This window comes from Lissotriton vulgaris, chromosome 8 (genome assembly GCF_964263255.1).
Source record: "Lissotriton vulgaris chromosome 8, aLisVul1.2, whole genome shotgun sequence".
Classification (NCBI taxonomy): domain Eukaryota; kingdom Metazoa; phylum Chordata; class Amphibia; order Caudata; family Salamandridae; genus Lissotriton; species Lissotriton vulgaris.
Genome location: NC_141696.1, coordinates 14491863 through 14516411, shown reverse-complemented (window position 1 = coordinate 14516411; position 24549 = coordinate 14491863). Strand labels below are relative to the sequence as shown.

The following is a 24549-nucleotide window of genomic DNA, read 5'->3' as shown; positions in this document are numbered from 1 at the left end:
AGGGGGTTTGAAGTCTCCACAACTAACCAAACGGAAATAAGAAGCTTCTGCAAGTCATTGGAGAGTAAAATTGACGTGTTAAATGCTAGAACAGTGTCCTTGGGGGAAACTGTGGCGGGTCTTTCTGTCAATCTTGGTAAAGTCTAATCAGATATTATCAAACTTAAAAAAGATCTTGTCCTCTCTGAGAAGTGTTGGAGAACAATTCACGGCGTAATAATCTCCGTATTCTCAATGTTCCCGAGGGGAGCGAGGGAACCAACATCAAACAGTACGTGATAACCCTTTTAACACCTTCACTGCAGCGGCTATTCCTCCGCAGTGCTAAGGGGGCCGTGCGGTGGGTCCAGTCTGGTGACAGAACCGCTCCGTCACCAGCCGCGGTTGCGCTGTGCTCATGATGGAGCGGTTCTGTCACGGCCCGCCCGCTCAATGGAACGCTCAGCGCAGGTGCGGAATCCGTGCCGCGCAGGCGGGCTGTGACGGAACCGCTCCGTCATCAGCACAGCGCGACCGCGGCTGATGATGGAGTGGTTCCGTAACCAGCAGGGGAGGGGTTAAAGGAAGCCCTGGTACTTGACCAGTCTACCGAAGACCTGGGGACAGATATTCAAACAATACATAGAGACCCCTTCAGGAGGAATCCACAGAGGTCCAAACCCAGGAAGATCCTGGTTAATTTTCATACCTTCTCTCTGAAATAACAGATTCTTAACCAAGCATTAAAACAGAAGACCCTGAGTGCTAAAGGCTTCCCATTCCAAAGAAGATCAGACCTGTCCAGGGCAACCCTGGACAGGCAGTGGTAGTTGGGTAGAAGGTTGAAGGCCTTCAGGAAACTTGGGGCGGTCACACAAATTAAGTTTTTGGCTGCTTTAAAAATAATGCATAACAATAAAATGTATAATGTTAGATCTGTGCAGGCAGCCGACGAGTTATTGCTAGACTTGGGCAGCCAGGAAGATCTGCTGGGATAGATTCAGGCTTAGTTCCTAGCAACCTTACAGCCTTATTACCTTATTACTTTTCCTCCCAGGTAAACCCTGCTTTGGACTATTCAGTTTTCATGCTTTTTATGCTTAGCTTGGATGCAATTGACACTTAGTATAGGGGTATAGCCCTAATGTTTTTAATGGCTATCTCCCTTTTCTTACTTAACACTAACTTTGAATATTCAAGAGTAGATTTTGGATTGGTATTGAGCAAATTTTAGTGCTACAAGACTTTTATATATAACGCAAGTCGTCATTTTTCTTTTCTCTTCTCTTTTTCTCTTTCTTTTCAGGGTGCGAGGGTCAGTGGGAGCCCGCGGGGTGCAACTCTCTGGACTTCGTCCGGATAGTTAGGGCATGGGTTCCCCAGGACGGTGGGGGTTGGGTAGGTTTGGTCACAGGGTACAGGGGTGGGTGTTGCAGGGTAAAAAATTTAAAAAATCTCCTCATTCTCTCCTTAACAACTCTTTCTATGAATTAACCTATGTTGTAAATATGGCTAGATTAAATAGGTTTAGGGGGATCTAGCATCAAAAATGGGCACGGTGTAGAGGGGTTTACTTTATCTATGAATAGTTTACAGATTCTCTCCTGGAACGTCAATGGCCTGTGCACTAGACCTAGCAGGGACAAGATTTTGCAATATCTTCGGGACTCTAGTGCGCGGGTTATTGTGCTCCAGGAGACACATCTAATAGAATCAGAGATGCTCCTACTTGCTCAGAAAAATAAATGGATAGATTTTTAAGTTTCTACAACCCAGACTATGAATATCAGGGGGGTCTCGATACTTTTTAAGAGATCAGCAAAGGCTCGCCTTATTTCAAAATTAGTGGACCCAGGTGGCAGATGCGTCATTGTGACTGTTAATATTTTGGGGACCCAGATTTCTATCGTAGGATATTATGGCCCGAATCAATATGACCCTTCTGTTCTCAAATCTATCTTTTCTCACCTATTATTGTTTCCAGAGCCAATCATTTTGGCGGGCGACTTTAATATTGTTTTGGACCCGCATCTTGATAAATCACCTAATAGTCGTGCCTCAGTCCCCTCTAAAACTAGGACTTTCTTACTTGACGCCATAAAACAATATTCCTATTCTGATATTTGGAGGTTAAAGTCAGGGCAATATTTAGATTTTTCGTTCTGTAACTATAAACATCGCCATCAGTCTAGGATTGATTTTTTCTTGGTTAGTCAGGCATTGAAAGGTAGAGTTAAGAACATCGCATATCTTACTTCTCACTTATCTGACCACTCTGCAGTCTGGCTGGAATTGGAGGGCTTAGTCCCTGACTTTTCTGGATCGTGGTCTTTTGATTGCTCATCATTGGAAGATGAGGAGATTTCATCTTTGATTATGGAGACAGAGTGGTTTATGAAAACCAACATAGATTTGGCCTCAAGAGGGTGTGTATGGGATGCTTATAAGGCCTTTCTAAGGGGCCAAATTACTAGTAGAGCTGCATATAGAAAAAAAAACATATAGAGAGGAGGTCGGCACTATTGAGGCCGAAATTAAAAAGTTGCAATCTGAATTAGATCAATCCATTTGCACCTCTGTCGAAACATCTCAGGAATTACAAAACAAACTGACAAGATTAAAAGGGCAGTTGGAAGCGGTCTTAAATACACGTTTACTTTGTAGGTGGGAGGCGAGTAAAATCTCTCATTTTTAATATGGCAAAGGTGCAGGCAGGCTCCTCGCCTGGAAAGCTAAGACTGACCAAGTTCGAAATAATATCGGGTCAATTACTCAAGGCAACTTAACGTTTGCATCTGATAAATATATTAGGAGGGTTTTCCATGCGTTTTTCCAAGATATCTACACAGAGGATAAGTGTATTGACCCTTCTTGTATTGAGGCTTGGCTGAACAAGGTCTCGTTGCCTTCTTTAACTATAGAACAACAGGGCCACCTCGATCAAGTGATCACACAGGAAGAGGTTAATGCAGCCACCTTAAGCCATAAAAAGGGGAAGGCAGCAGGTCCCGATGGCCTCCCCTTTGGAAATTTATAGGGTCTTGGGTAAGGAAATTGTTTCTATTTTGACTATCCTCTTTAATCAGATCCTCCAGGAGGGGGCACCCCCTACAGCCGCATGTGATAATGCTTCTATTACCCTGATTTTAAAACCTAGCAAAGTTGCATCCAGTTGTGCGTCTTATAGGCCAATATCTATTCTTAATGCCAAATATAAAATCTTTATCTCTGTTATGGCCAAAAGACTGGGGCTGGTTGTAGGCAATATCTTGCATCAGGACCAGTGGGGCTTTGTTAAGGGTCGACAGCTCTCTGACTTGTCGTATGACTTGATTGGCGCTATCGACATTGCTTCTACAGAATCTCTCCCCCTGGCTGTGTTGACTCTCGACTCTACTAAGGCCTTCGACAGGGTTCATTGGTCATACCTGTCAGGGGTCTTAGGTAAGTTTAATATCGGCAAGTTTTGTCAAGCCGTGAGGTTGTTATATAAGAACCCCTCCGCAAGTGTTTTGGTGAATGGAACTCTTTCAGATCCTTTTAAAATCACAAGATGCACACGGCAGGGCTGCCCCCTCTCCCCTCTTCTTTTTGATCTATATATAGAACCTTTTGCCCAACTGATGAGGGATGACCTTAACATCAAGCCTTTCAGGTACGGGGAGTGGGAAAGGAAGGTAGCCCTGTATGCAGACAACATTTTGATTTTTTCTTCTGAGTTGCATACAGCGCTTCCCTTGGTTGTCAAACTAGCCCCGGACTTTGGAAAAGTCTCTGGGTATGAGATTAACGCTTCTAAAACATAAATTATGGCCTGGAAAATGGAGGAGGTCCAGTTAGGGCAGCAGCTTAGCTCTAAAATGAGGTACCTTTGAATCAGCATCCTTCAGGATTTCTCCAAAATAGTGGAAACTAATCTTTCAGATGTGGCAAAGGAGTGTTGGAAACTTATGCAGGCATGGTCCTTATTACCCCAGCCTGTCTTGGGAAGGGTAAACCTAATAAAAAGTCAATTCTGCCTAGAATTACGTTTCTTTTTAATACTTTTCCCCTTCATTTTGAGACTGTTTCTCTACTTAAGTTGCAGAGCAACATTAATTCATTTATTTGGGCTTACCATACGCCCAGGATCGGCTTGAATAAAACTAAGATAGCGGAGAGAAAAGGGAGGCTTAGCCGCTCCTGATCATCAGTTGTATGCATGGGGTTTTCAACTCTCACAATCTCGTATGTTATTGAAAATGCCTACTAACACTGGGGCGGGCTGCATGTTCCGGGCCATGCTTAGAGGGACTACGCTACCATGTGAGGGCTTTTTGTTTAAATTTGGTGATCCCAAATTAAAAAATATATAAAGCTAAAGGTTTTACAGGGCCTAGCTAAAACATGGGCTAAGGTGAGAAGCTCAGTAACGCTACGATATTTTTCCAGCTTGGCTCCTTTGTGGGATACACCGGGGGGCCCGGGATGGCCTAAAGATAGATTGGTTTTACCTTTGAGAGAAGCTGGTGTGGAGGTGTGGAGAGATCTGTTTGTGGAAGGGACCCTTGTCTCGTGGGAATCTCTTAGGGATAGGGTTGGCTCTGGCCTCTCTAGGTTTAAATACTTGCAGATGGCCTGTTGGGCCCTGTCGCAGACAGCCACCCAGAGCAAATACCCAGTTGGAGGGGGTAACCATCTAGAGTTCCAACTTGTTAACAAAGCCCCAGGAAGGAAGTCTCTTTCTGGTACCACGCAATATTATAGATGGTCAATTTCAACTGGCTAATAAGCTTTGGGGCAGCTCTCTTTCGGGCCACAACAGTGAACATCTGTGGTTAAGACACTGTGGGAGGTAGTCAAACCAGCATGGCTCCGAAGGAATCATCTTTTCACTCTGCACAGGGCTGATTATTCACCTCAGAGACTTTCAAAATTTTCAAAGGGCCCCCCTGTACCCATGTATAGAGTGCAGGACAGTAGCTGCTTCCGACATTCATGTGTTTTTTGATTGTCCAGTCCTGTCCTCCTTTTGGGATTCCATAGGAAAACACTGACAACATCTTTAGGCTGCCCCATTAAAATCAATCTTTCGTTGGTTATATTCGGCTTGTTGGAGGGTGTGACGGGCTCCGCCAAACAACTTCTCTTGTATGCTATCCTGCTGGCCAGAAGAGAAATCTGCAAAAATGGAAGGATTCTTCCTCTCCCTCTTTTCTGGATTTGCAGGCATATGTATTACGGGTTTCCAGACCGGAGCTCATGAGATCCTGCAATCAAAATAAGCAGGTGTCGTATCCTCAGGTTGTAAATATGTTCATTTACTCCTCTGCATCTAGCTGATCAGCCAGTGTGAGTGTTCAGGTTGGTTACAGCATAGAAGTATAGAAGTAATTAGCCCCACCAGGAGCAGCCATCAAGGCGCTAAGCCCTTCTCCAACTGTCTGCTTCATACACCAACATTCTAAGTGACATCAACTCTAGAGTGTTCTACAGATGGAGGAGTGGAAAGCATGTTAAACATAATAACCAGGATATTACAGCGAGCCTTTTAGCATCTTTTGAAATGGGGGTAGTATTGAGACAATGGACAGGGTTTTTCTTTTTTTTCTATCCTATAATTACGCTGCCCTGCTACTTTATAGATACATCTGTAGAAATCAGTTTGCGCCCTGATATGGCTGTGTTGGTGATGCCCGGTAAGACGGCTCCCCATAGGTCTCCATATAAGCCTTTGAGTATCCGTTAACACTGGTAGACGAGGTTCGTAACCTCCAGATGCCTACATATCCAGTATGCTGAGGCAGTGTGTGGATATCTCTAGGGTAGATTGGAGTTAGTTGGGTGTAGAATGAGGACATAAAATATATATTAGTTACATTTTTAGTAGTTCTAAAATGTAATTTAATTTTGTTGTGTTTTTTAGTACTGTAGCAGGTTGTGGTTTGATAGGGGTATTGTGTGGGACATAATCTAGTTTTAATTTATTAATAATTAGTTGTTAGTTAATTATAACAAATGTATTAATTGATCATTAATTATGTTAATTGTGTAATTAACTTTTTTAGGTGTGGGTTGTGGGTTTTTTAGAGGTAAAGTGAGGGAAGTCATTTATTTTTTAATATTTAATAATAAAATATGAAATATTATTAATTACATGTTTGATCATTTTGTTAATTGTTTTGTTAAATGGTTTTAGGTTTGAGTTGTGGGGATTATAGGGGTAAAGGGTGGAGAGTAAACGCTTTTATTTTAATTGTTTATTATTTGTGAAACTATTAATTATTTTCTTGTAAATGCATTAATTTAATTTTGTTATTACCAGTTTTTTTGTTTAATTTTGGATTGGGGTTGTGGAGTTTATATGGGTAAAGGGTATCAAGATAATCAATTTTAATGATTTTAGATTTAGATTTTCATATATAACATTTGTTTAATTGATAAATAATTATGTGAATTGTGCAAGGAAATTTTTTAAAATTTAGATGTGAGCTGTGGGTTTTGTATGGGTGTGGAGTGGGAAGTAAATTAATTCTACATTTTTAATATTAAATATATTTCTATTTTGTATTCAACATAATTTTTGATGTTTTTACAGTTTTTAAATTATTTTCATTTTTTAGATATTTAACTTTTTTATTATGTTGCACTGACTGGGGTGAGGGTAGTAAGTTTCACCCCCTGCAATCCAACACTTTCCCTACTAATGCGCAGACTGGAGTGAAAGGAGAAAATAATACCTCTCCTCAATCCCACACATTCCCTACTGTTGCACTGACTACAGTAGGAATAGTACATTTTACCTCTCCACAATCCAACACTTTCCCTACTATTGCACTGACTGGAGTGGGAATAGTAAATTGTACATCTCCGCAATCTAACAATTTCCCTGCAATTTCCCTACAGTTTCACTGACTGGGGTAAATTTTACCCCTCCGCAATCCAACATTTTTACTACTGTTGCTCTGTATTGGGAATAGTAAATTGTAGTATTTTCCAATCTTATAATTTTACACATTTTATATTTATTGTAGTTAGAGTAGTACATTTTAGTTTTGTGTAGTGTAAGTACTTTTTGATGTAGTGGGAAATGTATATATATATTAATTTTAATATTTTATAATATTTTGTATGTTGTTGGAATTTAGATAATTATGTGTTTGATTCATTATAATAATTTTTAAAAATGTCAATATTTTTTGTTTGTAAATTATGTATAGTTCAAGTTTTTAAAAATATGTTTACTTTCTATTTTTAAATAAATGTGTTTTCTTTTATAATATTTTATGATTTTGGTATATTTAAATATGTATATATATATATTTTTTTTTTTGCTAATATATAATTTACAATTTTTTTATTATATTATTATTAAAATATTAGTTCATATATATATATATATATATATATACATAGGATGGAAAAATGTACAAAAAATCGGCATAGAAAAGTGAAGTTTAGCAAGAAAATGGCTATACTGAAATAGTGGAATCGGGACTCCTGCTCCTGGCCGTTTGCTTACTGAAAAACGAACGCCACAAGGGATTGAATTGCAGAGGTCCACCCGAGGTCTTGTCAGATGCCGCCCCATGATTAAGATGCTTGTCAGCATCGAAACACGTCGGGATACAAAAGAGACTCAGGTGATACCATGCCGCTTTTGAAATAAAGGTTTTGTTGAACTCACCTCGTGGAGTGCTGCCTCAAGCTTTGGGGGTTTGTGAATGATATTATACGCGGCATCTCCTGCCGTAGGAGGCGAGCACCGCTTGTGAAACTGGACTTATTTCTGAAGGGCTGGGAAACGAACTGCAGCCCTTACAGCATGAGGGTGACAGAAAATAAAGCAGATGATATGCACAGAGGCCCACTGGAGGGATGGAAAAATGTACAAAAAATCGGCATAGAAAAGTGAAGTTTGGCAAGAAAATGGCTATACTGAAATAGTGGAATCGGGACTCCTGCTCCTGGCGGTTTGCTTACTGAAAAACGAACGCCACAAGGGATTGAATTGCAGAGGTCCACCCCAGGTCTTGTCAGATGCCGCCCCATGATTAAGATGCTTGTCAGCATCGAAACGCGTCGGGATACAAAAGAGACTCAGGTGATACCATGCCGCTTTTGAAATAAAGGTTTTGTTGAACTCACCTCGTGGAGTGCTGCCTCAAGCTTTGGGGGTTTGTGAATGATATATACATATATATATATATATATATATATATATATATATATATATATATATATATATATATATATATATATATATATATATATATATATATATATATATGAACATACACACATATATATTTGTTTACATTTTAACAGTAAGTTTATTTGTTGTATTTGTTAAAATATAAATTTAAATATATTGCATTTTATTATAAATTAATGTTAGAATTTAAGATATGTTTATTTTATTATTTTAAATTATATATATTTAAAAATCTATATTTAATACAACTATATTTTTGTACTTACCTTTTTAAGTATACGCAGTCGATATTTTTGTACTCTATATTTTTTACCAAATAATTTTTTTCCCTCGATATTCTTTTGGTGACCCTCTCTAAAGTACTGAATATTAGTGAACAAGCTATTGCCCAGGACATTCTGAATGTATTACTGAGTATGTGTATCGGTACAGTAAACAAAACACAGACTCAGCCCTGCTATAGAGTTTCCAAGTCTGTGCAAATAAAGACAATTTGGCACATGCTGGGTGATTTGTGTTCCCTTGGATCAGAGATTGTTGCCATTGGAAGATTGGGACTGCATCTCACCCCTCCTAGTTCCACACTCAGAATTAACAGACAAGATCACCCCTCAATGCAGGTCGGGCCCCTGCCGCTGGCAAAATATTGGTAACCCCATTTACTTTTCAAGACAACTGTTCTTATTCAGCTCAACTGTGCTCCAAATACACAATTTGATAGATTTTTACGTTTCCAGACTGACATGGAATCCTGGCTTGGGGCCCGATTCACAGAACTAACTTAAGACAAAATCCTAAACTTACTACCATTGTGGTATTCACAGAAGGCACTTGCTCATATTCGTATTCACAGAAGGCACTTACTCATTTCGGTATTCACAGAAGTTAAGAGTCCTAACTTTAGGACTCCTAAATGCCTTCTGTGAATAGTGACAGTCTTAAAATTGGGATTTTTCTCAGTTTAGTACTAGTAAAGTTAGGACTCCTAACCTAACTTTAGGACTCCTAAATGCCTTCCGGGAATACCAAAAGTCTTAACATTTGGATTTTTCTCAGTTTATTAGTAGTAAAGTTAACTTTACTACTACTAAAGTGAGAAAAATCCTAATCTTAAGACTTTCGGTATTCACAGACGGCATTTAGGAGTCCTAAATTAATTTTACAACTACTAAACTGAGAAAAATCCTAATTTTAAGACTTTTGCTATTCACAGAAGGCATTTAGGAGTCCTAATGTTAGGGGTCCTAACTTTACTACTTTTAAACTGGGAACAATCCCAATTTTAAGACTTCTGCTATTCACAGAAGTCATTTAGGAGTCCTAAAGTTAGGAGTCATAACTTTACTACTACTAAATTGAGAAAAGTCCCAATTTTAAGAATTCTGCTATTCACAGAAGGCATTTAGGAGTCCTAAAGTTAGGAATCCTAACTTTACTACTACTAAACTGAGAATAATCCCAATTTTAAGACTTTTGGTATTCACAGAAGGCATTTAGGAGTCCTAAAGTTAGGAGTTCTAACTTTACTCCTACTAAACTGAGAAAAATCCCAATTTTAAGACTTTCGGTATTCCCAGAAAGCATTTAGGAGTCCTAAAGTTAGGACTTCTAACTTCTGTGAATACCAAAATCGTAGTAAGTTTAGGATTTTATCTTAAGTTAGTACTGTGAATCGGGCCCTTGGAGTGTATGCGCTTCCAGAGTTACCACTTAAAAGGGGCGTCTCCGTCTTCAGGGCCTTCTCCTGGGTGGAAACGAAGGGGACTCCTCCATGTGTGGAAGCAGAGGTGAATGGCATGCTTCAGTGTATGTGGGGTGCAGCCATGTGGTGCGATGAGGAGACATGAGCATCTCTGCCTTCCACTGTCTCCAGTGAGCACCTGTAAGGGTGGCTTTTCCCTACGCTATTCTGGGAGGGGTGTAAGATGGTAGGGCTATAATTATAACAATGTACACAGCATTACATCACAACACCAAAGGCACAAGAGCAACACATTCATTATGGGTTAATCATAATTTCAGGTTTTAATTTTCTGAGTCAGGGATGAAATCTTTTGCTGGAATACAGGCTGCTAGATTACTGCTGTACACCAACTTCTGTATCTCACTGAGTAACCTTCCCTCAAGCCGTCTATGCAGCTCCTAAGCTAACACCAGACATTACACAGATGTAGCATGATGTGACAGGCACAAACCAAGGAAGAAAAACACAGAGGGACAGCCACACACCAAGGAAGAGACGCTATGAACGACAGACACACACCAAGGAGGAGAGGCACAGAGGGATGGACACACACAACTGAAGAGAAGCACTGAGGGACAGACACACACCAAGGAAGAGAGGCACACACTAAGGAAGAGACGCTCTGAGTGACAGCCACACACCAAGGAAGAGAAGCACTGAGGGACAGCCACACACCAAGGAGAGGCACAGAGAGGTACTGAGGGATGGCCACACACCAAGGAGAGGCACAGAGTGACAGCCACACACCAGAGAGGGTCAGAGGGACAGCCACTCACCAAGGAAGAGAGACAAGGAGGGACAGACACACACCAAGGAATAGAGGCACACACCAAGGAAGAGAGGCACAGAGGGAGAGCCACATACCAAGGAAGAGAGACACAGAGTGACAGCCAAAACAAGGAGAGGCACAGGGTGACAGCCACACACCAGAGAAGGACAGAGGGACAGCCACATACCAAGGAATAGAGGCACAGAGGGACAGCCACACACCAAAGAGGATAGGCACAGAGTGACAGCTACACATGAAGGATGAGAGGCACAGAGTGACAGCCACATATCAGGAGAGGCACACACCAACGAAGTGAAGCACAGAGTGACAGCCAAACACCAAGAAGGAGAGGCACAGAGTGACAGCCACACACAAGAGAGGTACAGAGTGACAGCCACACACCAGAGAAGCACACACACCAAGTAAATGAGGCACAGAGTGAAAGCACACACCAAGGAAGAGAAGCACAGAGTGACAGCCACACACCAAAAAGAGGCACAGAGTGACAGCCACACACCAAGGGTGAGAGGCACAAAGTGACAGCCACACACCAAGAGAGGCACACCCCAAGGAAGAGAAGCACAGAGTGACAGCCACACACCAAGGAGAGGCACAGAGTGACAGCCACACATCAAGGATGAGAGGCACAGAGTGACAGCCACATACCAAGAGATACAAAAGGGGGTGGTGATGGACGGAGCATCTGAACCAATCAAACACTCACACCCGGTCAACATATCTGGGTTTAATCCATCACCGTTCTTAAGCCCACTCTGCCACCCCAGTTCAGACATGGCCATATGCAAATCAGTCTGACCCTGTGCCTCATGGGAACAGTCCAGCCCGAACTGCCAATCCATTACTTCCCTTGACCGGATTCAAGCTTCCTAGGGCCAGTTTCTAGCATTACAGCTGTCTTCAGCCAGGCTTGCTTGAATCCAGTGGCAAAGTGAGCAAGGGACTCACGTCTGAGCATACCCTGCCAACTTATGGCGAACAAAGCGGTACAAAAGTGGGTGGTGATGGCAGGAGCATCTGAACCAATCAAACACTCACACCCAGTCAACAGATCTGAGTTTAATCAATCACCGTTCTTTAGCCCACTCTGCCACCCCAGTTCAGACATGGCCATATGCAAATCAGTCTGACCCTGTGTCTCATGGGAACAGTCCAGCCCGAACTGCCAAGCCATGCCTTCCCTTGACCGGATTCAAGCTTCCTAGGACTGGTTTCTGGCATTACAGCCGTATTCAGCCAGGCTTGCTTGAATCCAGTGGCAAAGTGAGCAAGGGACTCACGTCTGAGCATACCCTGCCAACTTATGGCGAACAAAGTGGTACAAAAGGGGGTGGTGATGGACGGAGCATCTGAACCAATCAAACACTCACACCCAGTCAACAGATCTGGGTTTAATCCATCACCGTTCTTTAGCCCACTCTGCCCCCCCAGTTCAGACATGGCCATATGCAAATCAGTCTGATCCTGTGCCTCATGGAACAGTCCAGCCCGAACTGCCAATCCATCGCTTCCCTTGACCGGATTCAAGCTTCCTAGGACGGGTTTCTAGCATTACAGCAATCTTCAGCCAGGCTTGCTTGAATCCAGTGGCAAAGTGAGCAAGGGACTCACGTCTGAACGGTGATGGATTAAGCCCAGACCTCTTGACTGGGTGTGAGTGTTTGATTAGTTCAGATGCTCCGTCCATCACCACCCCCTTTTGTACTGCTTTGTTCGCCATAAGTTGGCAGGGTATGCTCAGACGTGAGTCCCTTGCTCACTTTGCCACTGGATTCAAGCAAGCCGGGCTGAAGACGGCTGAAATGCCAGAAACCGGTCCTTCGAAGCTTCTTTCCGGTCTAGGGAAGGCATGGCTTGGCAGTTCGGGCTGGACTGTTCCCATGAAGCATAGGGTCAGACTGATTTGCATATGGCCATGTCTGATCTGGGGTAGCAGAGTAGGCTAAAGAACGGTGATGGATTAGGCCCAGACCTCTTGACTGGGTGTGAGTGTTTGATTGGTTCAGATGGTCCGTCCATCACCACCCTCTTTTGTACCGCTTTGTTCGCCATAAGTTGGCAGGGTATGCTCAGACGTGAGCCCCTTGCTCACATTGCCAATGGATTCAAACAAGCCGGGCTGAAGACGGCTGAAATGCCAGAAACCGGTCCTCGGAAGCTTCTTTCCGGTCTAGGGAAGGCATGGCTTGGCAGTTCGGGCAGGACTGTTCCCATGAGGCACAGGGTCAGACTGATTTGCATATGGCCATGTCTGAACTGGGGTGGCAGAGTGGGCTAAAGAACGGTGATGGATTAGGCCCAGACCTCTTGACTGGGTGTGAGTGTTTGATTGGCTCAGATGGTCCGTCCATCACCACCCTCTTTTGTACTGCTTTGTTCGCCATAAGTTGGCAGGGTATGCTCAGACGTGAGCCCCTTGCTCACTTTGCCAATGGATTCAAGCAAGCCGGGCTGAAGACGGCTGAAATGCCAGAAACCGGTCCTCGGAAGCTTGCTTCTGGTCCAGGGAAGTCATGGCTTGGCAGTTCGGGCTGGAGTGTTCCCATGAGGCACAGGGTCAGACTGATTTGTATATGGCCATGTCTGAACTGGGGTGGCAGAGTGGGCTAAGGAACGGTGATGGATTAAGCCCAGACCTCTAGACTGGGTGTGAGTGTTTGATTAGTTCAGATGCTCCGTCCATCACCACCCCCTTTTGTACCGCTTTGTTCGCCATAAGTTGGCAGGGTATGCTCAGACGTGAGTCCCTTGCTCACTTTGCCACTGGATTCAAGCAAGCCTGGCTGAAGACGGCTGTACTGCTAGAAACCAGCCCTAGGAAGCTTGAATCCGGTCAAGGGAAGGCATGGCTTGGCAGTTCGGGCTGGACTGTTCCCATGAGGCACAGGGTCAGACTGATTTGCATATGGCCGTGTCTGATCTGGGGTGGCAGAGTGGGCTAAAGAACGGTGATGGATTAGGCCCAGACCTCTTGACTGGGTGTGAGTGTTTGATTGGTTCAGATGGTCCATCCATCACCACCCTCTTTTGTACCGCTTTGTTCGCCATAAGTTGGCAGGGTATGCTCAGACGTGAGCCCCTTGCTCACTTTGCCAATGGATTCAAACAAGCCGGGCTGAAGACGGCTGAAATGCCAAAAACCGGTCCTCGGAAGCTTCTTTCCGGTCTAGGGAAGGCATGGCTTGGCAGTTCGGGCTGGACTGTTCCCATGAGGCACAGGGTCAGACTGATTTGCATATGGCCATGTCTGAACTGGGGTGGCAGAGTGGGCTAAAGAATGGTGATGGATTAGGCCCTGACCTCTTGACTGGGTGTGAGTGTTTGATTGGCTCAGATGGTCCGTCCATCACCACCCTCTTTTGTACCGCTTTGTTCGCCATAAGTTGGCAGGGTATGCTCAGACGTGAGCCCCTTGCTCACTTTGCCAATGGATTCAAGCAAGCCAGGCTGAAGACGGCTGAAATGCCAGAAACCGGTCCTCGGAAGCTTGCTTCTGGTCCAGGGAAGTCATGGCTTGGCAGTTCGGGCTGGACTGTTCCCATGAGGCACAGGGTCAGACTGATTTGTATATGGCCATGTCTGAACTGGGGTGGCAGAGTGGGCTAAGGAACGGTGATGGATTAAGCCCAGACCTCTAGACTGGGTGTGAGTGTTTGATTGGTTCAGATGTTCCGTCCATCACCACCCCCTTTTGTACCGCTTTGTTCACCATAAGTTGGCAGGGTATGCTCAGACGTGAGTCCCTTGCTCACTTTGCCACTGGATTTAAGCCAGCCGGGCTGAAGACGGCTGAAATGCCCGAAACCGGTTCTTGGAAGCTTGTTTCCGGTCCAGGGAAGTCATGGCTTGGCAGTTCGGGCTGGACTGTTCCCATGAGGCACAGGGTCAGACTGATTTGCATATGGCCATGTCTGAACTGGGGTGGCAGAGTGGGCTAAAGAACGGTGATGGATTAAGCCCAGACCTCTTGACTGGGTGTGAGTGTTTCATTGGTTCAGATGCTCCGTCCATCACCACCCCTTTTTGTGCCACACACCAAGGAGAGGTACAGAGTCACAGCCACACACCAAGGAAGAGAGACAAAGAGTGCCAGCCACACACCAGAGAAGCACAGAGTGACAGCCACATGCCAAGTAAATGAGGCACAGAGTGAAAGTCACTAGCCAAGGAGGAGAGGCACAGAGTGACAGCAACACACTATAGAAGAGAGGCACACAGCAAGAAAGAGAGGCACAAACTGACAGCCACAGACCAAGGAAGAGAGGCACACACCTGGGAAGAGAGGCACAGAGTGACAGCCACTTAACAAGGAGGTGAGGAACAGAGTGACAGCAACACACCAAGGAAAAAAGGCACAGAGAGACAGTCACACACCAAGGACGAGAGACATTGAGGGACAGTCACACACCAAGGAAGAGAGGCACAGAGAGACAGCCACACACCAAGAAAGAGAAGTACAGAGTGACAGCCACACACCAAGAAAGAGAGGCACAGGGTGACAGCCACACACCAAGAAAGAGAGGCACAAACAAAGGAAGAGAGCCACAGAGAGACGGCCACACACCAAGGAAGAGAGGCACAAACCAAGGAAGAGGGCCACAGCGAGACAGCCACTCGCCAAGGAAGAGGGGCACTGAGTGACAGCCACACACCAAGGAGAGGCACAGAGTGAAATCCAAGCACCACGGAAGAGAGGCACAGAGTGACAGACACTCAACAAGGAGAGGCACAGAGTGACAGCCACACATCAGAGAGGGACAGCCACACACCGGAGAGTGACAGAGGGACAGCCACACACACACCAAGGAATGGAGGCACAGAGGGAGAGCCACACACCAGAGAGGGGCAGAGGGACAGCCACACACCAAGGAATAGAGGCACAGAGGGAGAGCCACACACCAAGGAAGAGAGGCACAGAGGAACAGCCACACACCAGAGAGGAAAGGCATACACCAAGAATGAGACACTCTGAGTGACAGCCACACACCAAGTAGAGGCACAGAGTGACAGTTACAAACCAGAGAGGCACAGAGTGACAGCCACACACCAAGAAACAGAGGCACAGAGTGACACCCACACACCAAGGAACAGAGGCACAGAGGGAGAGCCACACACCAAGGAAGAGAGACACAGAGGGAGAGACACAAACCAAGTAGAGGCACAGAGTGACAGCCACACACCAAGGAGAGGCACAAAGTGACAGCCACACACCAGAGAAGGACATCCACATACCAAGGAATAGAGGCACACAGGGACAGCCACACACCAAAGAAAAGAGGCACACACCGAGGATGAGACGCTCTGAGTGACAGTCACACACCAAGGAAGAGAGGCACAGAGGGAGAGCCACACACAAGAGAGGTACAGAGTGACAGCCTCACACCAGTGAAGCACGGAGTGACAGCCACACACCAAAGAGGAGAGGCACAGAGTGACAGCCACACACAAGAGATGTACAGAGTGACAGACACAAACCAGAGAAGCACAGAGTGAAAGCCACACACCAAGAGAGGCACACACCAAGGAAGAGAAGCACAGAGTGACAGCCACACACCAATGAGAGGCACAGAGTGACAGCCACACCCCAAGGATGAGAGGCACAGAGTGACAGCCACCCACCAAGAGAGGCACACACCAAGGAAGAGAAGAACAGAGTGACAGCCACACACCAAGGAGAGACACAGAGTTACAGCCACACACCAAGGATAGGATGAGAGGCACAGAGTGACAGCCACATACCAAGAGAGGCACACACCAAGGAAGAGAAGCACAGAGTGAAAACCACACACCAAGGAGAGGCACAGAGTGACAGCCACACATAAGAGAGGTACAGAGTGACAGCCACACACCATGGAAGAGAGGCAAAGAGTGACAGCCACACACCAGAGAAGCACAGAGTGAAAGCCACACACCAAGAGAGGCACACACCAAGGAAAAGAAGCACAGAGTGACAGCCACACGCCAAGGAGAAGCACAGAGTGACAGCCACACACCAAGAGAGGCACACACCAAGGAAGAGAAGCACAGAGTGACAGCCACACACCAAAGAGAGGCACTGAGTTACGGCCACACACCAAGGATGAGAGGCACAGAGTGACAGCCACATACCAAGAGAGGCACACACCAAGGAAGAGAAGCACAGAGTGACAACCACACACCAAGGAGAGGCACAGAGTGACAGCCACACATAAGAGAGGTACAGAGTGACAGCCACACACCAAGGAAGAGAGGCAAAGAGTGACAGCCACACACCAGAGAAGCACAGAGTGACAGTCACATACCAAGTAAATGAGGCACAGAGTGAAAGCCACTAGCCAAGGAGGAGAGGCACAGAGTGACAGAACACACTCAAGAAGACAGCCACAGACCAAGCAAGAGAAGCACAATGTGAAAGCCACACACCAATAAAGAGAGGCACTGAGTGCCAGACAGAAACACACAGGAGAGGCACAGAGTGACAGCCACATACCAAGAGAGGCACACACCAAGGAGAGGCACAGAGTGACAGCCACATATCAAGAGAAGCACACACCAAGGAAAGGCACAGAGTGACAGTCACATACCAAGAGAGGCACACACCAAGGAGAGGCACAGAGTGACAGACAGATGCTGAGAGAGGCACACACCAAGGAGAGGCACAGAGTGACAGTCACACACAAGAGAGGGACAGAGTGACAGCCACACGCCAAGGAGAGGCACAGAGTGACAGCCACACACAAGAGAGGTACAGAGTGACAGCCACACACCAAGAAAGAAAGGCACAGGGTGACAGCCACACACCAAGAAAGAGATGCACAAACCAAGGAAGAGAGCAACAGAGAGACAGCCACTCGCCAAGGAAGAGGGGCACTGAGTGACAGACACTCAACAAGGAGAAACACAGAGTGAAATCCAGGCACCACGGAAGAGAGGCACAGAGTGACAGACACTCAACAAGGATGAGAGGCACAGAGTGACAGACACTCAACAAGGAAGAGAGGCACAGAGTGACAGACACTCAACAAGGAAGAGAGGCACAGAGTGACAGACACTCAACAAGGAAGAGAGGAACACACCAAGGAAGAGCGGCACAGAGTGACAGCCACACACCCTGGACGAGCGACACAGAGTGACAGCCACACACCAAGGAAGAAAAGCACAGAATGACAGTCAGGGAAGAGAGGCACGGAGTCACATACATTCATTAAAGATGAGAGGAACACACCAAGAAAGAGAGGCACAGAGTAAAAGCCATTCACCAAGGAAAAGAAGAAATCACCAAGGAAGAGAGCCACAGAGTGACAGGCACACACCACAAAAGTGAGACACAGAGTGAATTTTACACACCGTGAAACAGAGGCACAGAGGGACAGCCACCCACAAAGTAAGAAAGGTACAGAGTGACAGCCACATACCGTGAAAGAAAGGCCCAGAGTGACAGCCACACACCAGAGAAGAGAGGCACAGATTGACAGTTACACACCAAGGAAGAGGATCACATAGTGAAAGCTACAAAGCAGAAGAGAGCCAGAGAGTGACAACCACACACCACAAAGTAGAGACACTGAGTGACAGCCACAGAGCCGGAAAGAAAGGCACAGATTGCAAGCCACACTCCAAGAAAGAAAAGCACTGAGTGACAGCCTCAAACAACAAAATATAGGCACAGACTGACAGCCACATACCACAAAAGAGAGATACAGATTGGCTGCCACTCATCATGAAAGAGAGGCACAAAGGGACATCCATACACCATGAAAGAGAGGCACAGCATGACAGCCACACACCATGAAAGATAGGCACTGCATGGCAGCCATGCACCATGAAAGAGAGGCACAGCATGACAGCCACACACCATGGATGAAAGGCACAGCATGGCAGCCACACACCATGAAAGAGAGGCACAGCATGACAGCCACACGCCATGGAAGAGAGGCACAGCATGACAGCCATGCACCATGAAAGAGAGGCACATAGTGACAGCCACACACCATGGAAGAGAGGCACAGCATGGCAGCCACACACCATGAAAGAGAGGCACAGCATGACAGCCACACACCATGGAAGAGAGGCACAGCATGACAGCCATGCACCATGAAAGAGAGCCACAGAGTGACAGCCGCACACCACGGAAGAGAGGCGCAAAGTCTATGGGGCAGATTCACAGACCTAATCTGAAACAAAATCCTAAACTTACTACTTTTGGTATTTACAGAAGGCATTTAGTAGTAGTAAATTTAGTATTTTGTATTAAGTTAGTATTTTGTCTTAAGTTAGGAATTACACTACAGACAAAATACTTACTTAAGACAAAATACTAACTTAAGAAAAAATACAAATTTAAGACAAAATCCTAACTTAAGACAAAAATACAAACTTAGGACATAATACTAACTTCACTACTACTAAATGCCATCTGTGAATACCAAAAGTAGTAAGTTTAGAATTTTGTCTCAGATTAGTCATGTGAATCAGCCCCTAAGTGTCCAAGACACTGGTGAACATTGTCTCTGGAAGGAGGCGGTGAGAAACAACTGTGCAGAGAACCCAGTGGCTGCTGAGAAGGGACCCTTCCACATCAGAAAGTCCCTATACCTTTCACAGGTAGGTGCATGCATGCAGAGATAAGGCTATAGCCGATAAGGCACAGCATAAGGTATGCCCAAACACACAGGAGGACTGCCAAGACAAACGTATCCAGCTTTGGGTGCCCTCCCCTTATTACCTTCTCCCCACTCTTACTCTTCACTTTCTTACTTGCCCCCTCACTAAATTTTTCTCTGCTCTCCTCCAGCTCCTCCTGCTCCAACCTGTTCACTCTTAGATCCTCCTAGTTATTATATCCTTCCTCAAATGTGGTAAATTGCATCACTTCAATATTTAAAAGTGCTAAATATTTACTGTAACTCTGTTATTACCAAATGTTGTAAAGCGCTCTGATACTCCCGGGTCCAGTCAGCGCTATATAAAACCCTTTAAATATATAAATAAATAAAATAAACAAATAAATAATGCCACCGGGGCTGTGCCTTAATTACATGAAAAACACAGGTCGGAAATCTTGCTCAACGCACATCTGTGCACATGGGTTTGTTACATCCACCACGTTTGAGACAGAGTATCCCATCCGCCAAGCTCTAAGTAAAGCTCTGTGTCTCTGACACTTAGAAAGCACGAGGCCTCTGTGTCTTCATAGGTGAGACATGAAAAGACTCCATTAATAGAAGGAGAACCCCACTCCAAGGCAATCTGGACACCTCCAAAGACTTGAGAATGTGTTAATCTTCCTTGGACTAACACAAGACAATATGCACAAGTACATGGCATGCCACCCACAGACTCTTTGTGGAGGTGGCTCCAAGCCCACGGAGTCCACAGGTGTGAGTCTCCTATGGGAGAAGGAGGGCCCTGGGCAGAGTGGAGGCATCAGACTCTGGGTGTTTGAAAGCTGTGAGGGCGAGGGAGGAACAGCTCTGACATTGAGAACCTGAGGCTTCCCTACCTCTACCACTGCCTAGCAACAACCTATGACTCCAAGAGGGGGCATTCCTCCCTGTTTGAAGTGAAGTGCCCCCTCCATACCCTGGTTCTGGAGGAACTGGCTACAGAGGCAACAATAGTTGCTCAATTGGACCATAATACCCTAGCTGCAGGAAATGGTTCAAGAAAAATAAAATTGTAATCACATAAGTTGATGAAGCAGGTGAAAGGGGTAATAAAGAGAGGGAAGGCGGAGACTGGCACTGCTGGTTCAAGCAGGCTCACCAGTAGACCGGTATGTTAATAGCTGGTCAGGACAGGTAGGTCTGTAAAGGATGTTTGGGAAAAGGGAGAAGTGAACACCAAAAGGGCTGCAAGTTTTCAAGTTTAAGAGTTTATTTATTTATGATTTGGAAGGGCTGCATTGAATGTTAACAGGTTGAGGGATGGTTTGCTTGATTCAATGTACTTTGTATGAGAGAGCACTCCTATTGTGCCTGGCATTGGGTGAGGATGTGGCGCTTCAGGAATAAACTAAAGCCCTGTCTGTGTGCTCTGTCTTCTTCCTTGGAGAATCAGGAAACATGGCTGCCATCCAAGCTATGCCAGGCATGCAGGACACGTGCCACCTCTGAGGGCTATAATTTAAAGTGAGTCACTCCCAGGTACCTTGGTACTGATGGTACTCCATGCAGTGAGTCTGCACAGAAGGCTTGTATGCCACATACTACCCTTCCTCAGGGGAAGAAGCAGCTGAGGATGATAGAAACTGCCAGGACAGAGGCCTGACACATGCCTCTTACTTGTCACGGTGAGGTATGGTGCAGACTCTCAGCTAAAAGATAGAAGCAGGCAGCGGCATGCCCAGCACAGGAGATGCACAAAGGCGGCATTGTGTGCCCGCGTCCTATGGCAGAGACAGGAGGAGCACCTGAGGCGACCATTGCCATCAAGCAACTTCTGCGAAGCAGTCTAGGGTGTCACCAGGGGAGCAGGCAGCTCTCTGGGAATATAAAAAAGGAAGGAGTAGAAACACTGCTTACAGCAACAGCCCCACTGAGAACAGAACAGTTTCCACTGTGAGGAGCACTACAGAAACTCTGGAGCACACACAGCCAACCAGAGACCTGTGAGAACCACAGAAGACAAAGGGCACATGTCCCCTCACCAGACTTACACAGAGATGCACAGAGAGCTCTAGAGCAGATCATGGACCCACTGGACTATCTTTGCTAATTGAATGTGCAATGTTGCTTTCAAAGGGGGCCCACAGGATAGTGTTAACTCAAAGAATTGACTGTAAAGATTCAGCTGTGAAACTCCCAGACAGAGATTCACTCCCATGTGGAGGTTACTGTGCTTTCAGAGACGAGAGGGAGGGGTATATGTTAGCAAGAGGTAGGTGTAAGGTTGAGATAAGCAGACAGTTCAATATAAACTAAGCAAACCCTGGACTGTGTGTGATGGAAACAACAAGCAAGCAGATGAGACCATCTTAGGATAAGCAGGTACCTCATCTTCAGAGATGGATCCCCCAAAAGCACCTGTAGATGTACAGTTGACATATCTTCATAGTGGTCTCAGCTCTAGTAGGTCAGAGCCTGCATCCATGCCTCTGTGGCCTTGAGCTCAAAGTCAAGAAAGGGCTGCACACGTGACCTTCCTGTACACACAACAGACACCACTGCAATGCAGGCCCTAGCATCCTGGTCCCTGGGAGAACAGAACCCTGCCCGGTACTGTACCTCTGTGCTCAGGCTGAGCTATCCACAGCCGATGAAGGTCCACCTCTTCGCTCTCCAACCTTCTTCGGCAAGTGCTTGGAGTCTGCGGATGGACACACATTTATAGGGCATAGATACAGCATGGGAAACTGGTGTTTAAGACAGGGGTGGAGCCATCTTTCTAGCAGGAAGTTGTGTCAGAGCTGCAGGTGTGTGAGCAGCCTGCAGGCCCTGTGACTGTAGCGAGCAGCAGATTTAATAAGGGTTGGGTAAGGCACTGCAAGCACAGTTGTCTCACCCTCTGGTTAATTTGGGAACAGCCCTGGCGTGACATCCTATCTTCAATATTTAGCTCATGTAAGCTACTTATGGAAAGTAAACGTGCACATTCCAACTGACACCAACGGCACTTTCACATCACACATGAAATATTCCACACACAGCACATTCCTCAGAGTCCTGACTGATAATGTAGATTAAAATCCACATTCATGATTTGGAATTGCGGTGTTGAGAACAGTCACCAGGAAGGACAGGTAAGACAGTCCCATTCCCAAAGTGGACTTTCCAGCAGTAGGAGGCAGTAAAGAGCCTGTCAGTGTTGTGCCTAGAGGTGCTCCAGACACCTTGAATGGAGGTAGGTTGTGGGGCTCACCACCTCTAGAGATGGGGGGAAGTTGGCCTATGTACCCTAGTACTCCAGGTAAATAGGCAAGGTAAACTAGTACTCTAGGTAGGTAGTGAAGGCACACTAGTACTCTAAGCAGGTAGTCAAGGTACACTAGTACTCTTGATAGGTAGTCAAGGTACACTAGTACTCTAGGTAGGTAATAAAGATGCACTAATACTCTAGGTTGGTAGTCAATATGCACTAGTACTCTAGGTATGTAGTAAAGGCACAATCGTACTCTAGGTAGGTAGTGAAGGCAAACTAGTACTCTAGGTAGGTAGCCAAGGCAAGTACATTAGTTCTGCAGGTAGGTAGTAATGGCACACTAGTACTCTAGGTAGGTAGTAAAGGCACACTAGTACTCTAGGCAGGTAGTCAAGGTACACTAGGACTATTGATAGGTTGTCCAGGTACACTAGTACACTAGGTAGGTAATAAAGATGCACTACTACTCTAGGTTGGTAGTTAAGATGCACTAGTACTCTAGGTAGGTAGTAAAGGGACACTCGTACTCTAGGTAGGTAGTCAAGGCACACTAGTACTCTAGATAGGTAGCCAAGGTAAGCACATTAGTTCTGCACGTAGGTAGTAAAGGCATACTAGTACTCTAGGTAGGTAGTCAGGGTACACTAGTACTCTAGCCAAGGTCCATTCGGACTGTAGGTAGGTAGTCAGGGAACGCCAGTAATTTAGGTAGGTAGGAAAGGCACACTTGAACCCTATGTAGGTAGTCAAGGTACATTAGTACACTAGATAGAAAGACGAGGTACATTACTACTGTAGGTAGGTAGTCAAGGTACCGTCATATTCTAGGTAGATAGTCACGTTACACAAGTAGTCTAGGCAGTTGGTCAAGGTGCACTGATACTCTAGGTAGTTAGTCAATGAACACTAGTGCTTTAGGTAGGTGGCCAAGGTACACTAACCCACAGAGCAGAGAATATAGGGAGATGTCACAACAACCCTCTCCCACAGCCAAAAAGAAAAAGATCTTTAACTGTTCTGTAACTAGTCCTGCCAGTGATAGTTGAGTCCTCCTCACCACTGGCCCAGAACCAGCACAAAGAAGATATCTGGACAGATATTTTAGAGGGTTTTATTATAAGCAAACCTGGTATATATTATATGTAGACAATTATAGGCCAATATGACACTTGTATTGGCAATAACAAAAATAAAGAACAAGTGCATTAAGAATAAAAATGTATATGACATTAGGTGGCCTTCTTTCTCTAAATGTGCAAATACCAATCCTTAGTAAGTAGAGGGTTTGCCATTCTAACAGGTAGGATAGAGAAGCTATAATTCTGACCCCATGGGAAGATGCCCCGTGCCCATGAAGAACACACTCTGTTGTTTGAAGTCCAAGGGGAGATGTTCCTTCCTGGCACGAATGTGTTTGTGATCAGTGGCGGCTCCTCAGCTAAGGTGGAGAAGTGTCGCCCAACTGCTTTTAAGCAGTGTAACAAGGAACAATAAAATTATAATAACATGATGTAATTATCATTTTGGTGTTTACATCTGCTTTGCAGGCTCTGGGCGGGCAGGGCTGCTTTGCTCTCAGAGGAGGGCAGGGTGGAATGGTTTCCCAACTCCTAAGTGCGCAATGACGCTTTGACCGGCCCTCTCGAGCCGGCCAAACCCCAATGTGCACTTTGCATGTTCTCCATGCAGGCTGCAATACAACCTGTGTGGAGAACATGTCTAAGCTCCCAGCTCCTGTCTGAGCACCATGTCACGGTGCTCAGACCAATCACATTGCATTTGGATTGGTCAGGGGAGCCTGGCAGTGCTTCCTGGTTCATCCAAGTCTGACGTAGGTGAGACAGGTGAAGCAGCGATGTGGTAAGTGGATTTTTTTTTTCATCTCCCTCTACCCCTCCTGATCCCTGCCCGCGGCTACTGCTCTGAGCAGTCAAGCGCCATTGTGGTAGATCCCTTTAAGCACTGTGGGTTATCTAAGCAAACTCTATGGAAGACGCCTATGCTGTC

The 24549-nt window shown here is 45.6% G+C and overlaps 1 protein-coding gene across 1 annotated transcript in view; it reads right to left on the bottom strand.

Annotated features, from left to right (window-relative positions):
- The window catches only part of LOC147693230 (tyrosinase-like), a 38767-nt gene extending 16760 nt beyond the window's left edge, over positions 1-22007 (bottom strand). The window contains exon 1 of the mRNA XM_086933638.1: positions 21909-22007. The gene's annotated coding sequence lies outside the window, so the exon portion shown is untranslated. The remainder of the gene's footprint in view (positions 1-21908) is intronic.
- Positions 22008-24549: the final 2542 nt, after the last annotated feature.